We start from the raw sequence: 12,248 nt of genomic DNA, 5'->3' as shown, positions 1-12,248 counted from the left end.
AACGTGCCCGGCGTCCTGCCTCCTCAGCAGGGACTCTGTCCTCGTGCCCGTTCTTCACTTACCAGTTCAGTATGTACTTGAAGAGTCAGCAAGAGACGGTGGACGTTGGTACCTTCAGGTCCCCCAAGAGCTGTTGTACTTCACTTATTATAGGTGTCCACATAACTCTGCTCACATTACAGTTGGACCTACACTGGAGGATTGGATCTCACAGACTCCTGGCATTGTATTTCTTTATGTAAATTTGTCAGGCACAGTGGTTTACCACGTGATAAAGCTGCCAGTTCCTTTGTCATCAAGTAACAAATTAGTTCCTTATTTGTTTTCCAAAGAAGGCAAAAGAAACTGCAACAAGCAATTCCTAGCACACAGACGGCGCACTGACCCAACCACTGAAGGTCTCCTTTACCGTCTTGCATAAAAAAGGGCATCCTACTAAAGGAACCTTCTCCAAATATGTTGCAAAAAAGCAAAGTGGTCAGAGCAAGCTTAATATTGATCATCCAACACAAGAATCGACTTCTTGTCTGCTCACTGGTCACTGAATTTCATTTTTTTTTTAGATTTCCCAAAGCCAAATAGCTGTTATTATTAATAACAGTGTAATGTAGTTAAGGTAAATATTATTAATTTGAGTTCATAGAGCATAAATCTGAGACCCACGGTTGTTCAGTAACTGGTACAACAACTTACAGATGGGACATTCCCTGATTTATTTAAAAACAAGTTTAAAATTTCATTTTTAAAATTCTCTATTCTTCTCATTGCATCGATTTGTTGACTCACATCACTGGTGATTTTCTTCCACATTTGTAAAGATTCCTCACAAGAGAAAGGAAGATATGCTCGCTTCGTTTCCAAGAAAGCATAGATGAAGCATAGAAGAATAATCTGAAGTTTCTTTCATTATGTTATGACATTGGAGTTGACCTTCAAAAGCAGAGTGCTGGTATTTGTAAAAGGCAGAGAGACCAGGAACTTAGGTGTCTAGAATGCTCTTATTTTGCGTACCAGAGAATGGGAACATGCATTACTTACACTACAAAAACCCTCCCTCAGTTACACGAAGAGCAGAATCTTTCTGATAATAGGATTTGTGGTCCCATTATCTCTGAAGGGACTGGAATAAAAGCTGCAATTTAGAAAAAAATGAATAACTAGTTACAATGAGCTGGGCATGATGCCCAGTGGAAAAGTACATCCAGTCCTATCCAAAGAAGACGCTTTATACTCATGCGCTGATACTGTCTTTTTCTCTCTCTCTTCACTCAAGTGATAAAAGAGAATAATTTGTACTCTTAAAGAACTTCGTGGTACCTGTGAACAAAAATGTTTTTAGAAGAGGCATTTCTTTATAAAGTGAAATAAGATTCACCTTTGAATGACTTTCTGGGTTTTTTAAACCCTCTCTTCAATGGGGAGAAAGGGGAAGTTATGTGAAGGCTAAAGAATGAGGATTTTCTTTCTTGATTCAGGTCATGACAAATTAATATTTTTGTTAGCTATGGGAAAATTTGTTTAAAAACATTCCTCTTTTCCCCTTCTCCTTCCTCCTCCCCTCCTCCTCCTTCCTCTTCTTCTTCCGTTTCTAACTTTAATAGAAATCCAAGTTACTTGTGTGACATCATATCTCCTCTCCACAGCACACTCTTCTCGTTTTAAGAGCTGACCATTTAATAAATCTCAGACTTTGGAAACAATTCCTTTTAATTTTGCACGTGTGACAGGGATTAATGCATGACAGTCCAACGAAAGCTTTGTGTTTTCCCCAGGACTCATGAATCAAACAACAGGATGACTTTCTAGAGCCATTCTTCCTGCAGCGGCAAATGAGTGGGGCATTTTGCTCAGGGACAATCTGTCTTGAACCCTCCAGCCCTCCGCGGTCACACGACCCTCATCAATAGATGTCTGGAGTCCAATTGAGTGTGGTGGCAAACACCAACACCTCATTTTGATGAAAGAGCCCTACAATGCCATTACCAAGGGTGATGTTTTAACAGCAAATCAGGCATATCACTCTTATCTAAAAAATTACTAATCTTCCATCAATGGTGCATCACCTGCCTTGGGAGTACATATGAAAACCCCTTTGTGCTAAAAACAGTTAGCATCCTTAAAATTGTGACCAAAATGCATGCCTTGATATCCGGCAGCTGCTGACTCTGATCGAGTCCTTGTCTGTGCTTATCTTTTCACAGGAGCAAATTTTCAAGTTTATATATGGCAGCAGTCCTAAATCAATCATGGGTCTTGGCTTCTTGGCTTCTCAGTGCATGATAGTTATATGAAAATCCTTTCACAGAAACCTGGGATGGCAGAAGACAAGGACATTTAGTAAGTAGGAAGAACGAAAGAATTCACTTGGAAATATATATATATATATAAATATATATATATAAATATATATATATTTATATATATATATATAAATTTTTTTTGATAAAGCTATCCAATGCTTGTTGCACAGAAGAAAGCATAGAGATTTGGCTCTTTTTGAAGAAGTAGATACCCAGAATTTGGGGGAAAATCAGAAATACAAAATAAGTTTGTGATGCCTAGACCGAGGTCAAAGCATTAAAAAATATATTTTATTGGTTTCTCATTGCTAAATTCATAGAATGAAGAAAGGGAAGGATGTAAGTACATACTCTTTTTTTTTTTAAAGTTGGAAAACAACACAGAATTTGAGTAGAAGACAAATAACATTTAAATGATCATTTCCTTCTTGGAGAAGACAAAAACATTTAGTGAAATATACAGGACACAAACCAACCTTAAAAATCATGAAAAGTACATATACCTAAAATTTTACCATCAACAAGAATTTACTGGATACCCAGTAGGTTTAAGACATTATCTTTGGCTTCTGCCAGGAAAAATAATATGAAAAAAGTGCTGTAATTTCCAAGGTTACAAAAGCCTGAGACTCGAGTCCAGATGTGCTGTCACTAGAGTAAGCAAGTGATCACATTATCTCCAAATTTTTATTTCCTCACATGATAATTGAGAGCAATGTTTATCTAATAGAGTTGTTGTGAGAATTAAAACAATCTATCATTTATTTTATTGATTTAATGAACACCTATGGAGCACTGTCCGCATTATGGCAAATTCTTGAATTCAGAATAATATGGTTGATAAAAAAAGAAAAAACTACCCCCCTCAAGTGACTTAAATTCTGGTGGGAAAGATGGACATTAACCAATATGAAGTAGTAAAATAAAGGTATAGGAGGCAACAGATAATGCTAAGTACTATAATAAAGTAGGTGCTGGGGATAGGAAATGTTTGGTACTATGAAATTTTATGTAGGGTAGCCAGGGAAGGCTCCATAGAAAAATGTGAATTTTGGGTAAAGGCACAAAGTTGTTGAGGAAACAAGTCAGGTGGGTGTTTGAATAAAGAACATGGTAGGGAAATGGTTTCCTGAAGTGGAAACAGGTCTAGTGTGCTCAAGAAAGTGCAAGAAGGCTGGTGTAGCAGGAGAAGTAGATAGGGTCTGGACATGATGTGGGCTGGTCATGTACGTGTCAGTCCACCAGAAGATAGAATTCAGGTTCTTTTTGTTAGTGAGAAGCCACTGGGGGGTTTTAAGCAGAAGACACATGCCACCATCCCCCTGACTACTGTGTATTTAGGACTCTAGGAGCAGGAGTGGAAGCAGGCTATTGCAACAATGTAGGAAGGAGGTGCCAGACTAGAGCTCGTACTAAAGAAGGTGAGAGATGGTCAGAGCAAGCAGGATTCTATGGCAGATGGACATAGAGTGTGTGAGACCAAGGGATATAGAATAACCCATGGCTTTTTGGACAGAACAACTGGAAAACCTCACTCACCAATAACCAAAATGAAGAAGCCTGTAGGAAAAACAGGTTTGGGGCAGAATGTCATGAGCTCTGTTTTGGACATGTGAATTGTGTTCTACCTATTTGTTATAAAGTGACATGTTGCACAGGTAAAGACATGAATATACAGTTCAGGGGAGAGGTATAGAAACTAGAATTTGAGTATCCTCTCATCCCATATAGATGCAGTTTAAAGCAATAGGTTTGGATAAGATCATTAGATACATATCAAGAGATTATGTCAAATAATTGGGTCTATGAGTATCTTACCTGTTGGAGATCAGGAGAAAAGATATTTTAGCAGAGGAGGCTGGAAGGAGCAATCAGGATTCGAAGAAAAGCAACAGAGTTTGGGGTTCTGAATGCCAATTAAAAAAAATCTAGGAGGAGGGAGTCATGAAGTTTTATATTTGCATTATCACTTGTAGGTGAAATAAGATGAAATTGAAAGATAATCACTGACTCAATGACCTGGATGTATAAGAGATTCTGTTGCAATTTTCTTTCTGTTAGCATGGCAGATAAAATAACTCTACCTGTTTATTTAGTGTAGTCCTTCTCAAAAAGTTTGCTCCCATGACTCTTTTGAGAATACATTGCTTCCTATAATTCCAACTGGTTGAGTTGGAGTCCATTGGACCATGGGTTAATAGCAAACTGTGAGTGGGCTGGTCAGTTTATTTCTCCAGGAATTTAGAAATCCCCATGTTTAAGGGACTTTAAGTAAGGAGAGATAAAAGTAAACTGGAAATGATGTGGAGAAGGGAGGAAACAGGTTTCAGAAGTGGGAGAAAAACCTAGATTAATTTAAATGTATTGCATTTGAGAGGAGACATCCACAAAATTCCTCACAGACGCTGGGTCAGGTACTGGAAGTCACAGCATGAACACAATTTTAGTGAAACTCATAAGAAGCAAATGGGAAAAAAGGCCCCAGTTATAAGAAGATCTAGAAATTTTAACCTTGAGATTACATTTTAAAGCAGCCCTAGGCTTTTGGTGCCCACAGACAAGCGTCATAGGATCCCAGGACGGGGGTCAGAATGTGACTTCGCTGTCTTGTAAAATTTTGAAACCACCTCACTAGAGGGGATGAGGAGAAAGGTATAGACCAAAATAATTTTGGAAATTAGTCAAGTCTATAAAACTAAGTAAAATACATTCTATATCAACACTGGACTCTGGTTGATGAGGCTGTTCCCACAGGGGCACCAGCTAACAATTCCGGTGCCACAGGTGCCCACTACACCAGGACAGCTATACAGATGATTGGTGTTTGGTGGAGGCCAGATCTCTCAGTGTCCAAGTGAAAGCATACAGCGAGGAAGCGGGAGGAGGCTGGAGTGATCTATGCGACACAGGTTGAATTATACAACAATAACAAGTAAATTGTCTTATTTCTACCACGTTTCTTTATGCTCTCCAATTGCTCTACCTCTTTCATGGTTTGTTTGATCTCTCCTCATCCCTTTGGACTTCTTAAAATTGATTTTTCCTGTTCAGTTGTCCTCTAGTACTTTGGATTTTATGAACTCCCTTTCTATAATTTTATTTTTGAAATCCAAAAATCATCATTATTTCTACTTTTCTTCCCAATATTTTGTTCAGCACTTTATCTTGGTTTTATATACTATCGTTATATACTATCTTTACCAACATTTTATATGTTATCTTGTATGTTTTCTATAACCTCTAAAATTAGATGTTAATAGTATATCTTCTTTGGAGAGATGTCTTTTTAGGTCTTTCACACACACACACACACACACACACACACACACACAAACAAATTTTAAAGATATACTTATTTATTTTAGAGAGACAGAGAATGAGGAAGAGTGGGGAGGGAAGAGAGAGTCCCAAGTAGACTTCATGTCCAGCATAGAACCCTATGGGAATCTTGACCTCATGATCCTGAGATCATGAACAGAGCCAAAATCAAGAGTCAGTTAAGAGCCTGCCAGGTGCCCCTTTCACCTATATTTTGAGTGACTTATTTTCTTATAGTTGAGTTTTAAGTGTTCTTTGTATATTTTCAGTACAAGTCCCTCATCAGATATACGTTTCGCAAACATTTTCTCTCAGTCTGCAGCTTGTCCCTTCATTCTTTAATAGTGTCTGTGTCAGAGCACAAATTGTCTTGGCGTTATATGTAAAAACTCATCACCAAATCCAAGGTCACTTAGATTTTTTTTCCAAAAGTTTCATAGCTTTTTCTAATTCAGTGTCAAATTGTTTACAAGCCTTCAGTGTAAATGCTATTGTGTCGTGGAAATTCAGCACAAGTTTGATCCAACATCCATTGTAGTAAGCTAGAAGGTTACAAGAGAATTGGAGCATTTAGTGCAAGGCCACACATATGGAAAACAGGCATCTTACGCTTGCAGAAATCACTGAAAGGCAGAACAGAGTCAGCAGAAGCAAAAACTCAAAAACAGAAGCGATTAGGAACCAGGTAAACTCTATGAAGGAATCCCCAGAAATACTGAGATCTTATTGAGTCTCCCTTTATTTGAGGAATGGACATTTGAAGAGATTTAATTTGAATCTGAAAAAACAAGGTGACACTGACATGCAGTAGAGTGACAAGTGGACCTTCTCTTTCTTGTAGTTATTGTTACCAAAATAGGACCACTATGAAGGCTTTCCAGAATCTTCCTTTTATTTTACTGAATTAGAAACCATCATAGAGAAACTGGGTTGGAGAGCTAGGAATGCAATAAAATCCCAGATGGCCAAAATCATGTCTTTTTCCTTGTTACATTACATAGATAGGTACTAAGTAATTGTTTGTTAAATTTCTGCTCCTCAAATCCATGAGGAAAAAAAAAATGGATCCTATAGAGCAGACCTTTAGTAACAGCAAAAAGGAATCTGTTTTAGTACATCTTACCATAACTTTCCTGGAAAAATACAATTTTCAATTATAATGTAATCTTATCTACAGTAGAATTGTTAGATCACCATTACTAGCAAATGTTGGCTACTTTAGGAAAATGAAATCATAACATGTCTTTAAGTTAAGATTCATTCAGGTCTTGGGTGCCTGGGTGGCTCAGTGGGTTAAAGCCTCTGCCTTCAGCTCAGGTCATGATCTCAGGGTCCCGGGATCAACCCCACATCGGGCTCTCTGCTCAGTGGGGAGCCTGCTTCTCCATCTCTCCCTGCCTGCCTCTCTGCCTACTTGTGACCTCTGCCTGTCAAATAAATAAATAAAATATTTTTTAAAAAAAGATTCTTTCAGGTCTTTATTCCTCTAGTAAGTATGCTGCTCACCAGGATATCCGGTGCCCACTTTTACTGTAAGAGCTCTATCCACCGGCACACACCTAGCTAAGCCACACTGCCCACAATTCTATTTATCTACAAGCATGTCTCTAGGAGCAAACTCGAGGACCACTTATGAACAGGACAGATTCAAACAGAAGACACCAGACATTAACAGAGATAAACACACCCTCGTGTTTCCCTTCTGGTATGTGATGCTATACAAAGAACAAATACCTTATGTTTATGTTTTCAGAGCCTTTTTACAAAGCACTTTCACATAAATGATCTCATTTATCTTTATATTTGAAGTAGGGAAAGCAAATGTTTTCCTGTTTTTTAAGATAAGGAAACATAAGCAAAACGACTATTTGGCTTAGCCAAGGTCACATGGTTGATAGATCCTAGAACAAAATCCCCAGTCCCTATCTGTTTTTGCACTATGTTGCTCTGCTTCAAACAAACATGAAATTGCTAAGGCTCACAATAAGAAATGCTGCTCACCAGGATATCCGGTGCCCACTTCAGTGAGGTCACTTAGCAGCTTCCAAAGACTCATCTGCTTTAGAGGGTGCTGTGTACTTTTTTGAAAAGAGTCAACAATGATTTAAATCATGGCAAAACTGTTGGTAGAACACCACTTTAAGGTGGAGCATGAAAGTCTCAAAATTCTTGAGCAACAGAAAGTTACTTAATATTCATAGACACACAGTGAAATATTCTACAGAACAATAATTAATAGCATCATGACAATGTGTCATGTTTTATTAAGTAAAAACTATTTTGACTTGCTTTTAATACCCAGATTTATATATATTGATGGGTAGGATGATTCATAATGCCATTTTACTATGGAACTACCCAAGTTTCACTTCAGATTTTAAACTAAACAATTAATTTTGTCTATGCGCACCCTCTCTGAACAGACTGACATGTATTTGTCATTTATTCTAATTATACATGCAAAATAAGTTGCAGACGGCAATATCATCGAGCTGTGTGCTTACTGTTTAATATTTATAGGGTTCCAGCAATGATTAGGCAGTACTTACAACAAAATCCCTGCTTCTCCAGGCACATAAATTCTGGTGTTATGATGGACTTTGTAGTCAAGACACCTGTTTCATACTTACCAGCAGGTTAGCTCTGTGGATATGCAAACCCGCTATGCTGCTGAGCCCCAAGGTCATGGATTTGCTCCCCCTGTTATACAATTAACACTGCTTTGTGCTAGAGCCATGAGCTGCGCTAGCAACTCCAGCCAACTATCTGAACAACACACTCCCCTGGTCCTACGGGCAGGGCAAGATGGATGCGAGATGGTGAATGAATCAGTAGAAACTCAATTTCACTACTGGAAAAGGAGCTCAAAGAATTCATGCTCCTGACAAATCCTTAGCATGTGTATAAAAACTCATTCTAAAAAACAAAACAAAACAAAAACTCCTTATCGCCCTGTCTTCATTGATTACCATATTCATTCTGAGTATTTTGGCGCTGAAAATTTTATTTTTACTTTCCGTTGGTACTAAACCTCATCTGGTCTTCATCTTGATGATGCACCCGCTCCCTAGTCTCTGACAGCCTCAGGGTTGGACCTCTGAGGCCCTTCTTCAGGGGCTTTGAAGCTGAGATGATGGCTGATCCATGCTCTCTTGGAGACTAACCAGCAACAGGACTGGGGTTGGAGCCACCTGTGGCCAGTTTGTATTTTCCCCTGTGGGTCAGATAAGCTCTGGCGGTCCCTGTGTAGACACAGAGAAGAATCAGGCAGGTATGCTCAACGAGTCAAAGATGGAAAGAGCTGAGATCACCTATGATGCCCCGATTTTGCCCTAAAGTCTGGCCACTTCCTCTCAAATTTGTTCAAATTAATGCAGGTATGACAATTCTAAGCAAAAGACATCAAATGGGGGGGGGGGGGGGGGGGGGGGAATCATCCCAACTTGAATCAGTAGTTAGATATTATTCTACGGACTTTTCTAAAGTCATGAGACTTGTTTTTAGTTGTGAATTGGGGAAATAATTTCATTGTCTTAAAATTGAATTTGGCAATCTTCAAGAGTAATTAGGAGATTTTCCTGGGAAGTGAGAACTGCTGTGTCAGCAAATCAGCATCAAGCCACGAGTAAGAAATTCCTCCTGGGACAGGCCCAATGTGCTTAACGTTTTTCCTAGGCTTAGAAGTTTCTCGAGAAATCACAGTTTCTGAGGAATCAACATCAAAAGATGCAGTCTGGCATACCAGTTGGGTGGACTTTGAATTCTAGAGCTCTAATATCCTATTATTCTCCAAAAATCAGCTTCACCTCAGTAGAAATTCCACGTCAAAAATGAATAAACACTTTCTTGGAAATACAAATACAAATGACATTCGATCTTAGCAAAAAAAACCCAAACAAACCAATAAGCAAACAAATAAAAAACTCCCCCACTATTTTAGATTATTTCTTAAACAAATATTTTTCCCACTACTTCTATCTTCTACGTATTATTAAAAATTATTTTCCTCTCCTGACCTCACCCTACCTTATTCAGAATACTGGTTCCTTTTAATGTTGATTTAGTCCCAAGTGTAATGTTTTATGTCATTTGAATTTCTCACATTCAAAATGTCCAGGTACAAGGGGGGAAAAAATCACTAGAGGACTTCAGATAAATCCTCCATGAGAAGGTTTTCCTGTGTCAACGGATGTAGAAAGAGAGCTGCCCCTGTTGTTTTGCAAACAATGAATCTTCTCCATCCTATAAATAATGGAAAGGGAAGTCTCAGAAAGGATTTTTCTAATTCGGCTAGCTTCAGGCTACCTACCCAGCATGCCTTCTTGTTTACAACTGCAAGTACAAATGTATGATATTTTTCCCCCTTTTCACTCAAAACATTAGCTTTTTGGCTTATAGAATTAACCTCTGCCATGCATCTATGCTGTTTGCTTGCTGTTGCTATTTTAAACACTGAATCTGTTTTGTGCTTTTTACCATAAGCCTCTTAGAGCGTTATATAAACTGCTACTCCATGAACTCTCCTTTAATCTCACATAAGGTAAATGTTAAATTCTCACCGAAATTTACGGATGGACAAAGGGAAAGTTATAAGCATTCAACAGAAGGTGAGTATTCTATATGAAACATTTTGAACATCGATAATCATATTAATCATGGTTCTAGCTTCTGAATATGCCCAATGATACAACCACGTGACCACAAGCATCTAAAAGAAGCCCCCTCCCCCTGCGCCTATCCCCCCCCCGCCCCCCACCACCCCATCCCCAAGCCCTGACCGCCTCCCACCTGCCAAGGAGTTCTCCTGGGAGTGCATAGTCCACAGGGTTCAGGGCTAGACCCCAAACACCCCAGGGACAGCCCTTGTGCCCCAGAGCCTGCGGGAATTGTTCAAGCTAGTTACCCATTCCTCAGTAAAACCACAGAAACCACAGTAAGGCTTTCCCCAGAGCTCTACCCTTCTCTGCCTCCTACCGGACAGGAGCTTTCTCATAGGTCTCTCCCCGACATGGTACGCCCTCTCTTTTGGGAAACTTTGAGTAATAAACTACTTTTTCAATAGAAATAATTTCCTCATCTGTTGGCCTTACAGTCTATTTTTAAAAGAAGGTCCCCTTTGGAGACCCAGGGCTTCCATCCTTATTTCTACTTCATTATTGCCTTTCTTCTTCTTTTTTTTTTTTAATTTTTTATTTCTTTTCAGCATAACAGTATTCATTGTTTTTGCACCACACCCAGTGCTCCATGCAATCCATGCCCTCTCTAATACCCACCACCTGGTTCATAACAATTTTTTTGGTTTGAATTATTCAGGTTATGTGATTCACCTGTTAACCCATTACTACGTCTACACAGGCGATGGTACAAAAGTATGACAGCAGTTCAGAGATATAGTTGTACCCCCAAGCCAAGAAATGGAATCAAATAACCCTTCCACATCACCATTGGTTCCAAGATGCTGAGATTTAGTCAAGACTTGAAAATATGTTGATACTCCTATTTGTAAGGCTAAAATAATTCTGTTTGCTTTGCAATTCCTTCTCTGTCTCCATTTTTTTGGGTTTTATGTAAATTTTGCTGAAAGAAATCTGATGTATATGTTCTGGGGAGTCTAGGAGGAAGCAAACATGTAAATGTTGTAGGCAAAAAAGAATTTTTTTGTGTTCATATTTTTGGAAAACTATCTGCATTTTTTTTTTTTTGGTGCCCCCGCCAATGTAGATTTAAATACTGCTCAATGACTTTGATGGAACTCTAACTCTTCAAAGCCCAAGTGCATTTAAAAATGAGATGACATTGTTGCTTAGGTCCCATACTACTCGATCAGCAGCCTTCAGTAATCTTATAAGGACCAAGTGGTCTCAGATGCTGTGTTCAAATTTTCAACCAAATCAGAACACTTAGTTTGCAATGTCATGAATAAAGCGTCCGCTCTACTGGGGTCACTGATCTTCCTGGTCCACATCACCTTCATTTTGTGCTGTGCTCTCTAGGACACTGCAACTTACTTTCACGTACATTGAATGTCTACTTATTAGGAGAAGGGATCTATGTGAATGCACCATGTAGTAAATCACTTCTTAGTATTGAGACCAACTCAACATAATTGTGAACACTTACAGCGATTTTTTAAATTAATTTATTTATTTTCAGCATAACAGTATTCATTAGTTTTTCACCAGACCCAGTGCTCCATGCAATCCGTGCCCTCTATAATACCCACCACCTGGTACCCCAACCTCCACCCCCCCCCACCACTTCAAACCCCTCAGATTGTTTTTCAGAGTCCATAGTCTCTCAGGATTCACCTCCCCTTCCAATTTACCCCAACTCCCTTCTCCTCTCTAATATCCCTTGTCCTCCATGATATTTGTTATGCTCCACAAATAAGTGAAACCATATGATAATTGACTTTCTCTGCTTGACTTATTTCACTCAGCATAATCTCTTCCAGTCCCGTCCATGTTGCTACAAAAGTTGGGTATTCATCCTTTCTGATTGAGGCATAATACTCCATAGTGTATATGGACCACATCTTCCCTATCCACTCGTCCGTTGAAGGGCATCTTGGTTCTTTCCATAGTTTGGTGACTGTGGCCATTGCTGCTATAAACATTAGGGAACAGATGG

The sequence above is a fragment of the Mustela nigripes genome, chromosome 5, assembly GCF_022355385.1.
Source record: "Mustela nigripes isolate SB6536 chromosome 5, MUSNIG.SB6536, whole genome shotgun sequence".
NCBI classification, from domain to species: domain Eukaryota; kingdom Metazoa; phylum Chordata; class Mammalia; order Carnivora; family Mustelidae; genus Mustela; species Mustela nigripes.
Note: the sequence above shows the minus strand (reverse complement) of the source record.